Genomic DNA, 21136 nt, shown 5'->3' with positions numbered 1-21136 from the left:
TATTTGCTAGAACCGCTTGTTAACAGTCTAAGCAGTTTGGAGAACCAGTTAGAAGAAATTACTGGCCTAATCCTGTAAGGAAGGAAACATTCTGGTGTTGCTTACAGAAACTGCCTCTCCCGTTAACCCTGATTACATTCTTGGCAGGACTGGACTTCCTGTCTCACAGAAACTTCTCTGGAGTTTTTTTCCCCTCCTTTGCTGGTCCTTTGTTTGTGTGGAGGGACCATTCAAAGTGACAACGGCACTGGGAAAAGTGACTTATGACCATTTTTCACACTTATGACTGTTGCAGCATCCCCACAGTCACGAGAGGCTAGGCGAGGAGATGCGTGCCTCGATGTGAGGGATGTTGAGTAGGCCACGCCCAGCCAGTCACATGACCACCAAACCACGCCCATCAACTAAGCCACGCCCACAGAACCGGTTGTTAAAAAGTTTGAATCACTGGAGGATTTTCAAGAGGAGACTGGGCAGCCATTTGTCCAGAATGGTATCGAGTCCCCTGCTTGAGGAAGGGTTCAATCAATCAGAATAGAGCTGGAAGGGACCTTGAAGGTCTTCTAGTCCAACCCCTGGTCATAAACGTAAGTCAGTGGCCAAGCGTCTGAATTTGGACCACGTGTCTGCGGGGATGCTGCGGCGGTCATTAAGTGTGAAAAACTATCATGAGTCCCTTTTCTCAGTGCCAAAGCCACTTTGAAAGGTCACTAAATGAACTGCTGTAAGTCAAGGACTACCTGTAAATAGCAGGCAGGGCAGGGAAGTGGGGAGGAGAAAGGAAAACGGAGGCGAGGCCCAAAGAGAATCACAAACGTGTTCGTCTGCATGAATCTGTGAAGTGGGAAACCTGGCAGCCTCACTCAGTGGCACGTAGCCGGGGGGTGGGGGTGGGGGTCTTTCTTGGGGGCTGAACCCTCCCTGCATAGTGATGGCCATATTCCCTGGCTGCAGAGGGCCCCTCCCTCCCTCCCTCCCTCTCTCTCCCCCTCCTGCAAAGGCTCTTTGGACAACCGCAAAACAAGGACCCTCTTTGTGCCCGAACCCGCCAAGAAGAGCTACCGGCTGCCAAGACTGTTGGAACGGCTCACCAACCGACATGCCAAGGAACCAGGGCTTGCCAAGGCCATCCCAGCCCTGGCTGGGGATGATGGGACCTTATCTGGCACTTTGGGGAATGCTGGCGCAATGCTAAATTGCATTAACAGAGGGATACAGTCGAGATCAAGGGAGGTGCTAATACCACTCTACTATAAAGCCTTAGTAAGGCCACACCTAAGAGTACTGCGTCCAGTTTTGGTCACCAGGCTATAAAAAAGAGGTTGAGACTCTAGAAAGAGGGCAGAGAAGAGCAAGCAGGAGGATGAGAGGCTAAAACATATGAAGAACGGGTGCAGGAACTGGGCCTGGCTAGTTTAGTGAAGAGAAGGACCAGGGGAGACAGGAGAGCAGCCTTCCAATATCTCAGGGGCTGCCACAAAGAAGAGGCAGTCAAGCTGTTCTCCAAAGCCCCCGAAGGCCAGACAAGGAACAATGGATGGAAACTGAACAAGGAGAGATTCAAGTCCTAGAAATAAGGAGAAACTTTCTGACTGTGAGAACCATCAACCGATGGAACAGGCGTTGCCTTCGGAGGTTGTGGGAGCTTCATCCCTGGAGGCTTTCAAGAAGAGATTGGACTGCCACCTGTCAGAAATGGTGTAGGGTCTCCTGCTTGGGCATGGGGTGGGTGGGTTGGACTAGATGACCTACAAGCTCCCTCCCAATTCTGATTATCTACTATCTGGTGCTTTCCCAGTATCCATCCCTTTTGGTTTTGGGTCCCTCCACTGCCCCTTGGCCCCTTCTCCATGGCTCTGGGCCCAACAGACGGAAGGTCCCCCAGCCAGCCCCCCCCCTGTTCACTGCCCCTTTGCCCCACTAACCTTTGGGGCCGGGGTGCAATCAAAGCTCGTCCAGCTTTTGATGGGCATCCCTGGGTCCCTAGCAGCCTCCCCCGACCCAGGGGTGCCCCCTCCAATTTTCAGCCTATACAGAGCTCCCACGTTCAGCCTGGCTGCAAAGTGAGCTTCAAATCGAAATGGGGTTCTGAGCAGAGGAGGGGGTGCAGGGCGGGGGTGGGGAGGGTCTCCCTGAAAAGACACCCCCCTCCCACGACTCCTCCAAATTCTCCGGACTTCAAAAGAGCCTCAGAAGGAGGAAGGGAGCTGGGGGCCTCCAGCAACCATCCCTTCTGCCATCTCGTAGGCGCCTGTGGTTGCGCGCCTGCACACACACACACACACACACACACACGAGTGTGTTTTTGTGTGCGCGCCGATTTCTACGCCAAAGCCCACCCTGCGTAAGTGCACCAACTTGCCTACCCTCCCTGTCCTAATGTCTTCCTTTTATCCCTATCCATTTCATGTATTCATAATCACGTTCATACTTATACCTTTCATCCAACGCTTGCTTGGCAAATAAATAAAGGCAATAAATGAATACAAAGGTAGGAATATCGGTTCCCCTCGCTACCCTCCCGCCCTCCAAATGCTTTCCAGACGCAGCATCTGGGTTTCTGCAAAGGTTTGGCAGATGCAGGAGTTGGAAGAAAGGGGAGAAACTATGAAACATGTGAGGTCGGAGCGGGGGGAGTTATGGGGAGGCGGCAGGGAGTGGATATAATTCGTAGCAGGCCCATTCAAAGCTTGGGGCTACAGAGAGGAACAGGCAACCTTTGCCCAAAGACGTCGGACCGAGCGGCTTTTTCTAACATCCTTAATATTCTTAAACTGCTCTTAAAGTGCCCTTAAAGAGACCCCTTTAGGGATGATGGACAGCGTAATAACAATAACAACAACAACAATACTAATAATACTAATACTAATACTACTAATACTACTAATACTACTAATAATAATAATATGGTCAGCTGCAGAAGGCCACCTTACTGGAATCTGCTCGCATAATCCGGCGATACATCACGCAGTCCTAAACACTCGGGAAGGGTTCGACTAGTGATTCGTGATACGAAAGCCTGGTTATCTCGTTTGCTGTGTATACTGTCATTTTTGTGTGTAATAATAATAATAATAATAATAATAATAATAATAATAATAATAATATAAACAAACTGACCACTTAGAACGCCATAACCGAGTTGCTAAAATCATTCACTGCAAACTGTGCCAAAAGTTTGGATTTGAGTCTAGGAACAGTTCCTGGGATCATCAGGTTGAGAAGATCCTGGAGAATGAAAAAGTCAGGATCTTGTGGGACTTCGGAATTCAGACGGACAGGCCCTTGGCCCACAACACGCCTGACAGAACAAAAGTTGAAAAGAAAAAGGTTTGGTTCGTTGGCATTGCAATACCTGGTGAGGCCCGTGGACGTGCAACAAGAAAAAAATCACAAAGTATCGGGACTTACAAATTGAAGTTGAGCGACTTTGGAAAAAGAAATTGTGTGTAACCTCAATTGTAGCTGGAGCCCTTGGAGCCATACCGAAAGGGCTGCCTCGCTATTTGGAAATCCTGAATTTATCAGACTTGAATACCCTGATTCTACGAAAAAACCACCCTACTTGGAACAGCTTATATCCTCCGACGCTACCTGAACAGTTCCTGGGTCCTTGGTTAGGACTCGAGCTGTTGAGCTACCAACCAGCCCCAACGACTGTGAATCTAACCAAAGATTAACCACCATAATAATAATAACAAGCAAACAAGCAAAAATGAAAGCAAAAATCCAACAGCAAAGGTTGCTTATGTGGGCAACGAGAAAGACGCAGCCGTAGATCCCCTCATGAGTGGCTGCAGCCAAATCCCACAGAGAGCCAGGTGGCATCTCCACCTTTTCCAAGGCTCAAGAGAGACCCACATTCATCTCCCCGAAAGCCACCACAGAGAGAAGAGACACCCAACATCTTCTCTCCCCCATCCCCCCAGCTCAAAAAGAAGCCCTCGTTCCTTGAGGCTTATTCTCTGTTTATCTATTTACTAGCTCGATCCCCGTGCTTCGCTAGGAAACTGTGTGGTCGGGCTTAGTTTTGGGGGAGGAAAATAAGGGGGAGAAAATTCTGCCTCTGCCTACCAGCCTCCGTCGGTATTCATCTGGCTAGCGTCCTGTCAGTGTGTGAGAGAGTGGAGGGCTGCTTAGAAACTGAAAGAGTATTTGCTGTGTGAGCAAGAAGGAGACAGCAAGGAGCCTGGGCGTGGCTTAGCTCAACCGTTCTGTACTAAAGCGGCTTGGTGCTGTGAAACTGAAACTCCTCTGCTTGTGTTTTGCCTTTGGAAGAGATTTCTTTCCAGGTGGGGAGGGGGAGTAGAACTCCTTAGCATCAGAGCATGTTAATAATAATAATAATAATAATAATAATAATAATAATAATAATAATAATAATAATAATAATAATAATAATAATATAGGAAATACTCTAAATGCTCTGAGGGTCATTTTGAAAATTCCTTTCTTAGGGAGCCCCTGGAAGCCAAGAAGAACCTACGGGTCAAATTTCAAGCTTGTAGGCTTTACGGTTCTGGAGATTTTGCGATGATCCATGAGTGGAATTTCGCTTTTATATAGAGAGAGATTTATGAAATTTCTGCTTTTCCCGTCTCATTGTCCAAAGCGACTCTGTTCCCATTTAGAGCCGGGTTTTTCAAACTGGTTGACCAGAATATGCATGTGGACTTCCAGCCCCAGAGTTCCCCGACCGTCGTACTGCGAGTGGAAGTCCATCGGTGCATTTTTTCAGTCGCCAAGCTTGAAACTCCCTCCTTTGGAGCTTGGCTGCCCTCCTGGTCACCCCCTTGGGGGAGAAGCGCAAATGCTCTGTGACCAGAGGCCCGTGGACTCCCCTCCTGCCTGCTTGCAGGGAGAGGAAGGAGGAGGGGGACAGGCGAGGGAAGGAGAAGGCAAGGCAGACTTTTGCTATCTTTGGCCGGATGCCTCTCAACCCACAACAGGCCACTGAGAGTGACTGGCATCAACCTGCATTTTATTTGCACAAAATTGGAAAAGTGAAGAGATTCCTACGGATGATGAGGAAAATATTAGAATGCGCAAAATGAACAGGTTAACGCTTGCAATTAAAGAGAAGGAACAAACTGAGCATTACACGATACGGGAAACTATTCTACCGACGGCGAGAGAATAAATACGAAAGACAGAAATAAAAGATTAGTGAAATATAGAAAACACAGTAATAGAATTAAACGCTGATGAGGCTTGTGACAGTATTAGATATGTTATGTATATATCAATATTAGGGCAAGAGTAGATAAATAATGGATAGAACTGTAAAATTTAATTGTTATTGCACAAGATATTTGTACTCAGATGACATACTACTTAATGGAAGATGGATTGTTTGTATTAAAATAAAATAATTTTTTTTTTTAAAAAGGATGAACCTGCATTTTTTTGAAACAGGAGAGAAAGCAGACTGGATTCTTCACACACACACACACATCCAGGGGGTTCCAGCCCCTGCATCACAGGAGTGGGATGCAAATATTTTTATTACGGTTCTGTGGGCGTGGCTAGGTGGGAGTGGTTAGGTAGGCATGTCCATGTGACTGGGTAGGTGTGGCCTCCTCCTCCTCCTCCTCCCTCCTCCTCCTCCTCTTTCTTTCTCCTCCTCTTCTTCTTCTTTCTTCTCCTCTTCTTCCTTCTCTCCTCCTCCTCCTCCTCCCTCCTCCTCCTCCTCCTCCTCCTTCTTCTTCCTCCCTCCTCCTCCTCCTCTCCTCTTCTCTCTTCTTCTTCTTCTTCTTCTTCTTCTTCTTCTCCTCCTCTCTCTTCTTCTTCTCCTTCTCTTCTTTCCTCCTCCTCCTCCTCCTCCTCCTCCTCCTTCTTCTTCTTCTTCTTCTCTTCTCCTCCTCTTCTTCCTCCTCCTCCTCCTCTCCTCCTCCTCCTCCTCCTCCTCCTCCTCCTCCTCTCCTCTTCTTCTTCTTCTTCTTCTTCTTCTTCTTCTTCTTCTTCTTCTTCTTCTTCTTCTTCTTCTTCTTTTCTCCTCCTCCTCCTCCTCCTCCTCCTCCTCCTCCTCCTCCTCTTTTTTTCTTTCTTTCTTTCTTTTTTTTGCAGCACCCCCACCCGTGCGCCCCTTTTTGCCTTCTGGGCCTCAGAAGCCTCCTGGGTGAAGCAGTCAGACAGCGAGGGGGATCCTAGCACAGCTGATTGTTGGGCGGAAAAAAGAAAAGCAAAGAAATGCTGGTTTGGCCGAACCGGTAGCTGGTTTTTTTACTACCGGTTCGTGTGAACCGGGCCAAACCGGTACGCTTCACCATCTCCGGTGGGAAGGCCCAGCCCGGTGCTTTCCTCACTGGCATCGGGAAACCCCGGGGAGTTCCAGGGGCCTGTGGGCAGAGCAGAGCCAAGCTCGAGGCGGGGGCTTCTTGGAAAGACCCCTGGGCTACAAGGGGTCCCCGGCTGGCCAAATAGGCTTCTCTAGCCAGGCAGCAACCAGAGTCTGTTGACCGGGGCTGATGGGCCCTGTAGCTCGAGCTGGAGGTGCCCAGGGGAAGCTGCTTCTGTGCCTCAATGATTCAGGTGGGCTTCTTGATGTCCCACCAGGCCACCTGGGGTGCTGAATCTTGGGACCTCTGTGGGCTCTTCTCGGGAGGCCACCTTACTCCCCCAAAGTCAAGGAAGGAGAAGGTCTGGTTCATGGAGGCCACGTTTCAGTCAAGGTCCTTCAGAGGTCAGCCAGACCCACCCTGGTGCAGGAAATGCCTTCTGTAGAGTTTCCTGATTTCCGCTTGACAAACTTTACTCCACTCCAGTTCATTCCGCTCCACTTTTCACTTCACTTCACTCCATTCTACTCCACTCCACTTCACTTCACATCATTTCCTTCCATTCCATTCCACTCCACTCCACTCCACTCCATTTTACTTTTCACTTCATTTCACTCCAGTCTTTCAAAATAGTGGATCTAGAACTTAAGAAAAATTTTTTCTGTGATGCGTTGTTGAGCCCCGCTCACCCTTGGTCAGCTGGCTACCCCTGGCGACTCCTGACTCCACTGCCTCCCTGTTCCGACCAAGGCTTCCTGAGACATTAACAAACACGTATTAGTCCCCAAAACCTTCCTTTTTATTTCAACGGCTGTGGATTTTAGTCATTCACGGCCTGTAATGAGTCTCAAACAGTTTGTAATAGTCCCACGTAAGACTGCCACAATCCTTCGGGATAAGTCTGATAAGCACCCACCTCCATCTTCCTTGAAATGCTGCTAATGACTAAATGTCCAATTAGTTATACGAGGCCAAACCAAGCACAAATTCAACATAGAGCTTCAGATTTTAAACCGATCAGTACGAACAAAGTTGCTTCCTGCAAAGGCTCATGTCCCTTTGCTCCTCCTTTATGTCTTGTGGGAGGGGGCAATCACCTCCAAGCCTTACTCCCGAGTCACCCCTTTTGTCTTAACTGTTCTTGCCTTCTGGCAGCTCTGCACATGCACGCACTGGGAACAGGCTCCTTCTGTTCCTCTGCCTTGCTGATGTCAGACTCTGGAGTCTGCACATAACTTCCAGATGGTCCTGGCCCCAACTCTGCATCGGATGCAAATCCCTCATCCGAGCCCTTCCCAGATTCCCGGACAGGCTCATGTTCTTCCCCACTGTCCAACTCTGCTGCCAGCTCCACTGGCTGTTGGCGAACCACAATTCTCCCCACTGGAGCCTTTGCCAAGGGCTCTTCTCCTTCAAGGACAACTTGGCCCAAGCGGGACCCCCGGGGCTACCAGCCTGGGCTCCAGCTGTGGCACTGAATCAGCCATAGCACCTTTCAGCATGACTCCAGATGCAATTCCAAGCCTGCAACGTTTGGGTCAAAACGCACAAAGACTCCCAGCTCTCAGCCACGTTCAGACAACACACCTAACCCAGGTCAGCCAAAAGCCCAGAAACTCCCATTGGCTCAAATGAGCGGGCTGGCTGGTTCCTTCAAAACGTTTGGAGTATTTTTAGGCACTGCAGGCACTAATTCCACTACAGGTACTACCTGGACTTACAACAGTTCATTTGGTGACTGTTCAAAGTTACGACGGTGCTGGAATAAAACAACTTACGGCCGTTTCTCATACTTAAGACTGTTGCATGAACAATGGCCCTGAAGGTCGTAAAATGGGGGCAAAACTCTCTTAGCCGCTGTCTCTCTCAGCCACGGAGATTGTGGGCTCAAAGTTGTGGGTTAGCTGCTGGCTCCACAGACTCAGTGAATCCAGAAAGTGGGTCCATTCCGAAAAGAGGCTCAGCAGGTACCTTGGGAGCAAATCCCCAGGAATTGGAACCCGGAGCCTCCGGCCGGCCGTTCTTCCCAGGACAGACCTGCCACCCGTAGACTTCCTTTTTAGGAAGGCCCTGGCAATCCTGGGCCTCCCTGCCTTATTCGATGTGCTGCTTAGCTCTCTGGGGTTTTAAAAATAATATATCGTACACGGCGGTGTTTGGCTATTTCTGCTGTCAAGCAGTTGTGTTGTTTTGCATATTTCCAGCAGGGATTTACGCTGGACTCATCCCCCTAAAATGCCTCAAATCCTTAGAAGGCAACATAGTGTGTGAACGGGTGAAGGAGGGAGGCTGCATTCACACCCAAGGGCTCCTGCTGTTAACCCATTTGGACGTTGGCAAGGGGCTGTCCGACGAACCAACATGGACTCGCAACTGGCTGACAAACCTACTCAATGAGTAGTCCTTAATGAGTCTACATCTACACAGAGGGAAGTAAGCAGTGGGGTGCCATCTTAGGCCCAGGACTCTTCAATAACTTCATTAACAACTTAGATGAGGGAATAGAAGGGGAACTTATCAAATTTGCAGATGATACTAAGCTTGTGGATTGTCCCCTATGACTATCATTAAGTGTTTTCCGTTATGATTCTTGATTCTTAACAAATGTATCTTTTCTTTTATGTATACTGAGAGTATTTACACCAAGACAAATTCCTTGTGTGTCCAATCACACTTGGCCAATAAAGAAGTCTACGTCTATGGTAGGAATAGCCAATACCCCAGAAGATAGGCTCAGGATCCAGATGGATCTTGATAGACTAGAACACTGGGCCCGATCTAACAAAATGAAATTCAATAGAGAGAAGAGTAAAGTCCTGCACTTAGGCAAGAAAAACCAAAAGGACACATACAGATTGGGTGAAACCAGGCTCAATAGCAGGAACTGGGAGAGGGATCTTGGAGTCTTAGTGGACAACCAGCTAAATAGGAGCCAGCCGTGTGCAGCCGCCGCCAAAAAAGCCAATGCAATCCTAAATTGCATTAACAAAGGGATACAACTGAGATCAAGGGAGGTCCTAAGACCACTCTATAAAGCCTTAGTAAGGCCACACCTAGAGTCCTGCATCCAGTTTTGGTCACCACACTATAAAAAAGATGTTGAGACTCTGGAAAAATGCAGAGAAGAGCAACCAGGATGATGAGGGGACTGGAGGCTCAAACATATGAATGAACGGTTGCAGGAACTGGGCCTGGCTAGTCTAGGGAAGAGAAGGACCAGGGGAGACAGGAAAGCAATGTTCCCATATTTGAGGGGCTGCCCCAGAGAGGAGGAAGGGGTCAAACTATTCTCCAAGACACCCAAAGGCCAGATGAGGAACAATGGATGGAAACTGAACAAGGAGAGATTCAACCTGGAAATAAGGAGAAACTCTCTGACAGTGAGAACCATCAACCCCTGGAACAGAAGTTGCCTTCGGAAGTTGTGGGAGCTTCACACATGGAGGCTTTCAAGAAGAGACTGGGCTGCCATCTGTCAGAAACTGTCGTAAGATAAGACTACCTGTAGTTTCTTTATCGTCGCTCACCTACGGACAGAATCTTGCCAGACTAAAGCCACCATCTGCCTAACTGTTGGGAAGCTCCTTCCTTGCTCCACCAAACCATTCCAAGTTTTGCTGCCGCTTTGTATTCCGGGAAGCAGCTCCTCCTTCCTGGGACACCGGATGACATTCCCCCACAACCTCTGACTTACACTTCGGTTTATTTGTTCGGTGTTTTTTTATTATTACTTTATGCAATTTTTTTTTTGTTGCAAATTTTTATTGTTACTTTTTGCAATTTCCTTGTACACATGTTGTGCATTGACCATAAATGTTTTGATTTGATTTGGATGTTGCTTAATACGCCGAACCACAAGGTTACTCAACAGGTTTATATAACAAGTGACTTAGGCACAGGGTGCAAATGCCTTGTGCTGGGCCTACCCCTCCGCTCAGGGGAGGGAGGGGAGGAGAGAAAGGGGCCCTTGTGAAGGTGGGGGAAAGAAGAGGGGAGGCGCACTGCAGGTTTGGCCTTCCTTCCGCACGCACTGAGGCTGCACACTTGCCTGGCTGTGCAGAATAGATTGAGCCATAAATTTACCGAGTGGGTTGGATGCTCAACCGTAACAATCTAATCAAGGTTACCCCCAAGGAAGCCTGGCTTGACACGGGCGGCTGAAGGATGTTGTGGGAATCAGGATAAAAATTCAGCTGCTTCCAAGGCCCAGCCAGCAGAAGGTTCGTCTCTGGTCTTTCCCTAGAGATCCGCCTCTTCTCTGCCTGCCTGCCTGCCTGCGTGCGTGCGTGCGTGCGTGCGTGTGTGTGTGTGTGTGTGTGTGTGGCAGAACTCTTCCTTCCCTCTACAGACAATTTTTTCCTTAGGGAAAGAATGTAGGACACCGAATCACAGGGCCGGAAGCGACCCTAGAGGTCCTCTAGTCCAACCCCCTGCCCAAGGCAGGAGACCGTATACCATCTCAGACCAAGAGAAAGAGAAACTAGAACTCACCGTCTCCTGGTGATTGGCCCAAAGTCACCCAGCTGGCTTGCGTGCCTAAGTGAGGACTAGAACTCACAGCCTTACCCTTTCTAGCCTGGTGCCACTAGACCAAACTCAAGGCGGTGACCCTATCCAACACACCTTCCTCCTTCTAATTTCCAGACAACAACCCTGCGAGGTAAGTTGGACGCAGAGAAAGTTACTGGCCCAAAGTCATCCACCTAGCTTTCATGGCTAAAGAGAAACTAGAATTCACCACCTCCTGCTGACTGTCCCAAAGTCACCCAGTCAGATTTCATGGCAGTGGGACTAGAACTCACCGTCTCCTGGTCACTGGCCCAGAGTCACCCAGTCAGATTTCAAGGTTAAGGCAGGACTAGAACTCACCGTCTCCTGGTCACTGGCCCAGAGTCACCCAGTCAGATTTCAAGGTTAAGGCAGGACTAGAACTCACCGTCTCCTGGTCACTGGCCCAGAGTCACCCAGTCAGATTTCAAGGTTAAGGCAGGACTAGAACTCACCGTCTCCTGGTCACTGGCCCAAAGTCACCCAGATTTCAAGATTAAGGCGCAGCTAGAACTCACCGTCTCCTGGTGATTGGCCCAAAGTCACCCAGCAGCCTTGCGTGCCTAAGTGAGGACTAGAACTCACAGCCTCACCCTTTCTAGCCTGGTGCCACTGGACCAAACTCAAGGCGGTGACCATATCCAACACACCTCCCTCCTCCTAATTTCCAGACAACAACCCTGCGAGGTAAGTTGGACGCAGAGAAAGTTACTGGCCCAAAGTCATCCACCTAGCTTTCATGGCTAAAGAGAAACTAGAACTCACCACCTCCTGCTGACTGTCCCAAAGTCACCTAGTCAGATTTCATGGCAGTAGGACTAGAACTCACCGTCTCCTGGTCACTGGCCCAGAGTCACCCAGTCAGATTTCATGGCAGTAGGACTAGAACTCACCGTCTCCTGGTCACTGGCCCAGAGTCACCCAGTCAGATTTCAAGGTTAAGGCAGGACTAGAACTCACCGTCTCCTGGTCACTGGCCCAGAGTCACCCAGTCAGATTTCAAGATTAAGGCGCGGCTAGAACTCACCGTCTCCTGGTGATTGGCCCAAAGTCACCCAGCTGGCTTGCGTGCCTAAGTGAGGACTAGAACTCACAGCCTCACCCTTTCTAGCCTGGTGCCACTAGACCAAACTCAAGGCGGTGACCCTATCCAACACACCTCCCTCCTCCTAATTTCCAGACAACAACCCTGCGAGGTAAGTTGGATGCAGAGAAAGTTACTGGCCCAAAGTCATCCACCTAGCTTTCATGGCTAAAGAGAAACTAGAACTCACCACCTCCTGCTGACTGTCCCAAAGTCACCCAGTCAGATTTCATGGCAGTGGGACTACAACTCCCGGTCTCCCAGTTTCTAGCTCTAACTACTACACCGAGTCTCCAAGGACTCACCCATCGAGCAACCAGGAGCGATCAAAGCAGCGCTGGGCCAGTGCAGGAGGCCCACGGGTTCCGTCCCACGTGGCTCCGTCCGGTGAGGAGGAAGCAGAGCCGAAGGAAGGATTAGTCACTCACGTCTTTGAGGTTCCGTCTTGGAGTCGGCGGGAGAGCAAAGGACGAATGTTTTCCTAATCCAGGGCAAAAGATCTGGCTGAGCGCAAAGCCTCCTCAAAGTTTCCGCCTTGCAGGGCGGCGGATCTGCCTTTGCTCTCACAAGACAGCCCGGTTTAGCCGGATTATGCGGGGAGCTCTGGCAAATGGGGGGGGGTTGGCCGTGGGGAGAGACACCCCCACCCCTTCCCCAGGACAGGCAGGAGACAGGGACGGTCTTACATGGGGCCCCTTGGGCCGTGCGAAGGTTCTGCCCAGCTGGGTTGGCCACCTTTGGAGAGGGCGCAGCTGGGGTTGCCGTTACACCACCTGCCCTGGGGAGGGCGCCATTGGAACTTCGGAAGCAGGTTATAAGTAGCCCCAGGGAGCGGGGGTCGGAGCTTCCAAGAGCGTCCCGTCATAAGTTGAGGACTCCCTGTGAGCAAGAGGTTGGAAGAGCTACACCCCGGTCTTCCTAAAAGGCAGGTGAGACCACTGTGTCTTGATGGGGAACTGGGCCACTTGAAGACTTGTGGACTTCAACTCCCAGAATTCCCCAGCCCACAAGTCTTCAAGTGGCCAAGATTGGAGACCTTCTGGCTTAGGAGTTGACTTCCCAGCCTCCCCTCCCCCACCCCCACCCCAATCCCAGGGGTAAATACACGAGTTTGGCCCCCCACCCATCCCCCAGCACCGTCCTTTCCCAGATGGGGTGCTGGGTGGAAGCCTCCGTCTGCAGGAAGGGGGAGGAGGAGGGGGGAGGAGGAGGGGGGAGGAGGAGGGGGGAGGAGGGGAGGGTCAAGGCTGCTGCTTGGCATCTGCGCATTTCCTACAGAAGCTGCCTCCTCCTTTATCTTCCCTGTAAAACTTTTACGAGGAGCTTTGATGAGCCAAGAAGGAAGAGAATGAAAAAGTCTGCTTCCTTCTGGAGATGCAGGCTGCCCGGCTCTATTCTGTTCTGTTTTCTTTTCTTTTCTTTCTTTCTTTCTTTCTTTCTTTCTTTTCTTTTCTTCCTTCCTTCCTTTCTTTCTTCCTTTCTTTTTTTCTTCCTTCCTTTCTCTTCCTTCCTTCCTTTCTCTTTCTTTCTTTCTTTCTTTCTTTCTTTCTTTCTTTCTTTCTTTCTTTCTTTCTTTCTTTCTTTCTCTCTCTCTCTCCTTCCTTCCTTCCTTTCTCTCTCTCTCTCTCTGTCTCTTTCTTTCTTTCTTTCTTTCTTTCTTTCTTTCTTTCTTTCTTTCTTTCTTTCTTTCTTTCTTTCTTTCCTTACCTCCTTCCTTCCTCCCTCCCTTCCCTCCCTCTTCTTCCTTGTTTCTTTCCTTCTTTCTTCCCTCCCTCCCTCTCCTTCCTTCCTTCTTTCCTTACCTCCCTCCCTTCCTTTCCTTCCACCCTCTCCTCCCTCGCTTTCTTTCCTTCTCCCCTCCCTCACTTTCTTTCCTTCTTCCCCCCTCCCTCCCTCCCTCTCTCCCTTTCCTTCCTTCCTTCCTTCCTTCCTTCCTTCCTTCCTTCCTTCCTTCCTTCCTTCCTTCTTCTTTCTTTTTCTTATTTCCTCCCCCTCCCCTCCCTCCCAGAAGGTTGGGGGGGGTGGCCTTGAGGGCCACAGGGGCCCCTCCCAACCCTGATTCTCCGTGGGGACAATCCACAGACCCTCCACCTCTACAGGAAGGGAGGCAGGCAGGAATCCCACTGGCGATTCCACCCGGCCCTTTGGAGCCGCTCCCTTCTGCAAAGAGGAGGGCGATTTACTGCCCTGCCGGAAGGTTTTTCCCCAGAACAGGCGGTTTTTAACAGGCGCGTGGAGTCTGGTCCCTGTCAGGGAAGCCGGGAAAAGTCAAGCAGAGACACTCCAAGGGTCTTACAGGCATCCAGAGCTGCAGGAAAGTTTTTGGGGGGCGGGAGAGAGGAGACCTTATCTAATTGAAGGATCTGCAAATATTTGCCAGGCATGGCCGACCCCTGGCATTCCTGGGCGAAGGAAAACGGCCGCTGGGTCTGCAGCACCACTCAAAGAGTGGGTGGGGTGGAGGGAATAAAAGCTGTCAGGAAAGGAAGAAAAATGAGGGACCCTGCAGGGGAAGAAGCCAGCACCAGGCACGTCCAGGGGAAGACGGCTAAGTCCAGAGATTAACCCACAGCACCTTCTCCGCAGCCTCCCGGGGCAGCCCAGCCAGCTTCGCGCTGAAGCTCCTCATCCTCCTGGCCGGGAGCTGCTGGTGGGGCATATGGGGGAGGGGAGCCACCGTACAAAAGACCCTGCCGATAAACCCCTATCTGCCTCCCTCTTCTCTGAGATCAACCTCTGGCATTTTCGTGGCACAGAAGTCTTTGCGCTTCCCAAAGGCCGCACACCTGGTTCATTGCGGCTGAGCAAACAACAGAATAACAGACTTGGAAGGGACCTTGGAGGTCTTCTAGTCCAACCCCTGCTTGAGGGGGAGATCCTATGTCATTCCAGACAAGTGGTTATCCAACCTCTTCTTCAAAACCTCCAGGGATGCAGCACCCAAAAGGTCTGCAGGGAAGCCGTTCCACGAGTCAATCGTCCTCACGGTCAAGAAATTGTCTCCTCAATTCCAGGTTGCTTCTCTCCTCGATGGAGTTCCCATCTGTGGCTTCTCTGCCTTCGGGTGCTTTGGAGAATAGGTGGACTGTGGACCCCGTTTTCTTTGGGGCAGCCCCTCAAATATTAGTCCGCTATCATGTCTCCCCTGGTCCTTCTTTTCATTAGAATAGACATATCCAATTCCTTGAGGCCATTCGTCGTATGTTTTATCCTCCAGCCCCCTCATCCTCCTGGTTGCTCTTCTCTGCCCTTTTTCTAGAGTCTCAACATCTTTTTTTATATCATGGCCACCAAAACTGGATGCAGGATTCCAAGTGCGATCCTAACAAGCCACTGTAAAATGGTATAAATCCCTCCTTAGTTCCAGGTTGCTTCTCTCCTTGATGAGTTTCCATCCGTTGCTTCTTGTCCTGCCTTCTGGCGCTTTGGAGAATAGCTTGACTCCCTCTTCTTTGGGGCAGCCCCTCAAATCATGGGGAAGTCTGCTAACATGTCACCCCTCAGCTCCGTGATAGCGAACCTATGGCACGTGTGGCACAGGTGGCACGCAGAGCCATTGGTCCCGGCACACAAGCCGCGGGCAAACTTACCTCACTGCGCGTGCATGCACCTCACAGCTGATTTTCGGCCTTCCAGAGGCTGGAGGAAAGCCCCTGAGGGCTTTGCAGGATGAAAAATAGGCCTCTTTCATCACTTCCTGTAGTTCTGGAAACACTGGAAGTGACAAAATGGGCCCATTTTTCGGCCTGCAAAGCCTGCAGAGGTTTTCCTCAAGCCTCTGGAAGGCCGAAAAACGCCTCAAACGGGCTGAAAATCAGCTGCGAGGATCAGTGCAGACAAGGGGTGGTATGGGGGGGTTCCGCACGCATGCGCAAGGGGAGTGTGGGAGGGCGCGCATTGCCTTCTGGGTGCTGGAATGCGAGCATACAAGCGCACGCACAATTTTTGACACAGGAGCCCGAAAAGGTTAGCCATCACTGCTCTAAATCCTTCTTTTCATTAAACCAAACACATCCAGTTCCAACAACCATCCTTTAGACGCATTATCCTCCAGCCCCCTAATCCTCTTGGTTGCTCTTCTCGGCCCTCTTTCCAGAGTCTCACAAATCTTTTTTTAGAATGGGATGACCAAAACTGGACGCAGGATTCCAGATGTGCTCCCACAGGGTTGTTATTTGAGGGGTTAATTCCACAGGAGCCAGCGTAAAAAGCGACCCTTCTTTAAAAAAAAGCATTTTGACAAAAAGGCTCAAATCCTGCAACAGCCGCCTCTCCGCATCAACCTGCCCTGTGTGTGCGTGTGCGTGTGTGTGTGTGTGTGTGTGGTAAACGTCCTTCAGATGCTGGCCACAAAGAGGCATCGTTGCGTCACCATCCCCACATCAAACAAAGGACATAAGCCATGGTGGGTCCAATCTGGAGCCCTGCCTGATGGCCGTGCAGATAAGCACAAAGAGGAAGGTTGGGGAAATGAGGCTTAGGAGGCAGAGGTGAGGCCGATCGCTCATCCACGCAGTGCGGTCACAAAGCAGGCGCTGTCGGGAACGCAGAAATCCTTCCGCTGGGAGGGCAAGCCATAAAACGATCCAAACTACCCGTAAATTCATAAAACAAGCAAAACTCCCCCCTTTCTGATGACCCACAGCACCCCACCCCCCGCACCCTCTGGCATTCAGGGTTCAGACATGGGGCAGCAGAGGGGCAGATTTTGGAAAACCCGGCCAGAAAGACTTGGAGGAAAAGGGTCCCCGCCCAGGGAACCGTCCGATGAGAGAAGGCCTAGCCTGCAGCTGCACCAACGTGGGGAGGAAGGCCTAAGCAGGGATCCTCCCTGACCTCCTCTCAGGCTCTAAAGCAGACAGGGGGAGATTTGCGCTTTCAGAGTTGCAAAACCAGCCCAGAAAAACCACCAGACGAGCTTATGACAATTAACAGAGGGATGCAATCAAGATCAAGGCAGGTACTAATACCACTCTGTGTAAAGCCTCAGTAAGGGCACACCTAGAGTAATGCATCCAGTTTTGGTCACCATGCTATAAAAAAGAGGTTGAGACTCTAGAAAGAGGGCAGAGAAGAGCAACCAGGATGATTAAGGGACGGGAGGCTGAAACCAGAGGTGGTTCTGCAGCAGGTTCTGACCAGTTCTGGAGAACCGGTAGCGGAAATTTTGAATGGTTTGGAGAACCGGCCAATCCCACCTCTGACTGGCCCCGCCAACCCCATCTCTTCTCTGTATCCCGTCGAGTCCCAGCTGATCGGCTGGGTCTCCTTTGGTTGCCCTGCCCAGGAGAAGGGAGCTGGAAAGCAGGTTAGTGGGGTGGGGAGGGAAGGGGGATTTTGCAGGATCCTTCCCCTGCCACGCCCACCAAGCCACACCCACAGAAGTAAAGTAGTAAAAAAAAATTGAATCCCACCACTGATGGAAACCTATGAAGAACGGTTGCAGGAACTGGGCCTGGCTAGTCTAGGGAAGAGAAGGACCAGGGGAGGCAGGAGAGCAGCCTTCCAATATTTGAGGGGCTGCCCAAAATAAGAGGGGGTCAAACTATTCTCCAAGACACTCAAAGTCCAGGACAGATTCAAGTCCTAGAAATAAGGAGAAACTTTCTGACAGTGAGAACAATCCACCAAAGGAACAGAAGTTGCCTTCAGAAGTTGTGGGAGCTTCATCCCTGGAGGCTTTCAAGAAGAGACTGGACTGCCATCTGTCAGAAACGGTGTAGGGTCTCCTGCTTGGGAGGAGGGGGGTTGGACTAGATGACCTACAAGGTCCCTTCCAACTCTGCCAATCTAAATCTAAATAGCATACGAAGAGGACACGACAAAAGAGAGCTAAACCTATACACCCAACCCACGTAATTATATACAACACTTTTTACAGCATGGCCTCATAACTGGATGCCCAATTCAGCTATCCAGGCGAACTCCCCTGGCGCTGCCACCCGAAGGTCTTCTTGGCAAGGAAAAACCAGCAAACTCAGGGAGCACCGAGGACCCCTCCGTCCCCTCCTTCTTCTCCTCCCCCCCCGCCGGCAAACCCAGTGGTGGGATTCAGCCAGTGCGCACCACTTCGGGAGAACCGGTTGTTCACTTTCTGACCAGTTTGGTGAACTGGTTGTTGGAAGAAATCATTAGGGCAGAGAAGCGGTGGTTCAATTATTTGAACCCCACCACTGGGCAAACCCCACTCCTTCCCAGCATTGAGGATGCTCCCTAGTTGGGTCATGAAACGTCTGCCACAAAACAGCCAAGCTCAGAGATATAAACAGAGAGCAAACCCCGCTGCCCTAGCACTGATAATGTTACCTAGTTGGGTCATGAAACATCTGCAAATAGACAACAGCTCAGAAAGCACCAAGGATGCCACAGTTGTCCTCCTCCTCCTCCTCCTCCTCCTCCTCCTCCTCCTCCTCCAACCTCATTCTCTTCTAGCATTGACAATGTTACCTAGTTGGGTCATGAAACGTCTGCAAGAAAACTACCAAGCTCAGAGAGCACCAAGGATGCCACAGTTGTCCTCCTCCTCCTCCTCCTCCTCCTCCTCCTCCCTCCTCCTCCTCCTCCTCCTCCTCCTCCTCCTCCTCCAACCTCATTCTCTTCTAGCATTGACAATGTTACCTAGTTGGGTCATGAAACGTCTGCAAGAAAACTACCAAGCTCAGAGAGCACCAAGGATGCCACAGTTCTCCTCCTCCTCCTCCTCCTCCTCCCTCCTCCTCCTCCTCCTCCTCCTCCTCCTCCAACCTCATTCTCTTCTAGCATTGACAATGTTACCGAGTTGGGTCATGAAACGTCTGCAAGAAAACTACCAAGCTCAGAGAGCACCAAGGACACCCCCCCGCCAGTCCTCCTCCTGCAATTACTGACCCAGAGCCTAGATAGGATAGGGTGACTCTAGGCACTAGACAAAAGGCTCCTTATCTAAGAGGGTCACCCCCTCCCCTCGAATCTGGAGCAGCTTTCCAGGCCTGTGGTCAGCCGCACTCCAGTCCTCTTAGGAGAAAACCTGCCTGTGCAGGAATCCAGCCTGTTGGAACTGTGTAGTAAACAGCCGCAGCTTTCCTGACAGTGAGTGGCCTCTTCCCAACCTTTGTTTAAAACCTGGATCGTGCCCTAACCAACCACAGAGCTTCTGCAATCAAGGCTCCGTGGCTGGGCTTGAAATAATGACAGGCTCTGTTCTGGCACACGCTCAGCTCAAAACCTACGAAGGACGGTGGCAGGAACTGGCTATGTCTCACCTAATGAAAAGAAGGACCCGGGGTTGTGGGGCAGTCTTCCAGTATTTGAGGGGATGCCACAAAGAAAAGGACGGGGGTCAAGCTCTTCTCCAAAGCCCCTGTAGGAAGACCCCCTCCCCAGAATAAAATATTCTCCCTTCTCAATATTAAAAAGAGGCAGAATAGAATATTTCCTCTGCAGGAGGAGAAGAGAAGCGACGTCTTCTTAAAAGGCAGGAAGTAGCCCCAGTCTCCCTGCTGTAGGAAAACAGGCTCAAGCAGAAGCATGGAGAGGCCAGACTTTAGGAATGGAGGTTTGGTATCCGGGTCGCTCTATTCATAAGCAAAGAGAGACCAGAAACTCCGAAGAAGCAATGCAGTAGGCAAGGGGCCAAAGCCGACAAGATTAGTGCAGACAAACACCTAGGGTTTGCATTTCCCCTTTTGCCTGTAGAGCCAGCCATGACCCCTACATGACCCCATAGGAATCTGGCAACAGCCATTAAAATATGAAAGGACATATTCCTGCACAGGAACAGGCATCTCAATCTCAAAGACCCCAAAGAATATATAAAAGCCCACCTACTCTCAACTCCATTTTGTCAGCCACCCCCAAAACATGCCGCTGACGTTTCTGGCTACCCAATAAACGGAGACTTCCTTTCCTGCAGCCGGCCTCCCTTTTATCCCCAGCGTCGTTCTCCTGGCTTGGGATTGGACTGGATCCGTCTCCCAACAGGAAACCAATCAAGGAAGGAACCAATTTAGGAGAGAGGAGGAATTTCCTGACGGTGAGAAGAATTAACCAGTGGAACAGAAGTTGCCTCCAGAAAGGTGTGAATGCTCCATCCCTGGAGGCTTTCACAAGGAGACTGGACAGCCATTTGTTTGAAATGGAATAGGGCCTCCCGTCTGAGCAGGGGGTTGGACTAGAAGACCTCCAGGGTCCCTTCCAACTCCATTATTCTATGTTTTTCCCTTTCCCCTTGCAGTCTGTTTTAACCCATTGATGGTAAAATACCTGTGTGGCTCTGATCAAGGGAACTCCCCATAAGTCTGCATGACCCCCCACAGCATAGTTACAGGGGACTGCCCTGGGGAGGGGGAGGCAGAATTTGAGGGGGGTGTTCCTTTCAGATGATTATCATGTGGCTTCCTCCTGCTCAGCTGGGAATGCTTGAGAGACGCACAGGATGGACTTTGTAATACTTGAAACATGGTTTTTGTAGTCTTGTTGCATTGGCTAACTAACTTGGGTTTTCTTGTATTTTAGATTTGCCTTTTTCAAAGATATTGCCGATCGTTTCTCGCAAGCCTTCAGGATATGCGCCTCTTTCAGGAAACCAGGACTGGCAGGAGAGCGTTCAATACGTTTTCCGATAAAAGTTTCGATTTCAACTGTCCTCAAACCTCCACACCCACAAAAAGCGCAATTATTCAAGCCCAACCTTGCGAAGCCCCGAGAATGGACCTTACCCCTTGGTTTCTTTTACTCTGACTCAGAATACGACGCACTGCCCACATGTTATTGGAGGCTTTGGTTCTCGCGATGTCACTGAACGGATGACTGTTTATCAGTCGATCCGCTTTGGCTTTGAAGTTCTTTCTTGGGTAGCCTATAAAAGCATAAATGTAAGCCATTTTTCCAGGATCCCCCTTTTCACAGAGGGACCCCACTTTATCAGAGTAATAAATTGCTTTGAAATGATCGCCCAACTCAGTGGCTTCTTGGAAAAAGCAAGCCAAGACAGAACCGAGGGCCAGATTTGGCCATCAGGTTCCAAGTGCAAATTGCTGGCGGCTGGAATGGGAGGGGTCCCGCCTGTTGTCCCTCCAGCGTCTCCTCCTCTCCGGGTGACGCACCCCAGACCAAGCGGTGCGAGAAAACAAGCCCACCATCCTCCCCCCCCCCTCCCCCTCCCTCCAATTCACCCCTCCTTTCTTACACTGATGATATTTCCTCGTTTGAGTCATGAAACATCTGCAAGAAAACCACCAAGCTTGGA

The 21136-nt window shown here is 50.5% G+C and overlaps 1 protein-coding gene across 11 annotated transcripts in view; it reads right to left on the bottom strand.

Moving 5' to 3' along the window:
- IL11RA (interleukin 11 receptor subunit alpha) overlaps nucleotides 1-21136 on the bottom strand; it is a 103804-nt gene that overhangs the window by 68729 nt on the left and 13939 nt on the right. Inside the window, exon 1 of one of the 11 annotated variants that reach the window (XM_087927607.1) lies at nucleotides 12216-12655. The exons of 9 other annotated variants lie outside the window; for them this stretch is intronic. The gene's annotated coding sequence lies outside the window, so the exon portion shown is untranslated. Of the gene's footprint in view, nucleotides 1-3120; nucleotides 3224-12215; nucleotides 12656-21136 lie in introns of those variants that run through there. One more of the 11 variants, XM_087927608.1, reaches the window with a different exon arrangement.

The sequence above is a fragment of the Pseudonaja textilis genome, chromosome 2 (assembly GCF_049901715.1).
Source record: "Pseudonaja textilis isolate UNSWEBS1 chromosome 2, rPseTex1.2, whole genome shotgun sequence".
Classification (NCBI taxonomy): Eukaryota; Metazoa; Chordata; class Lepidosauria; order Squamata; family Elapidae; genus Pseudonaja; species Pseudonaja textilis.
This window is presented reverse-complemented; position numbering and strand designations above follow the sequence as displayed.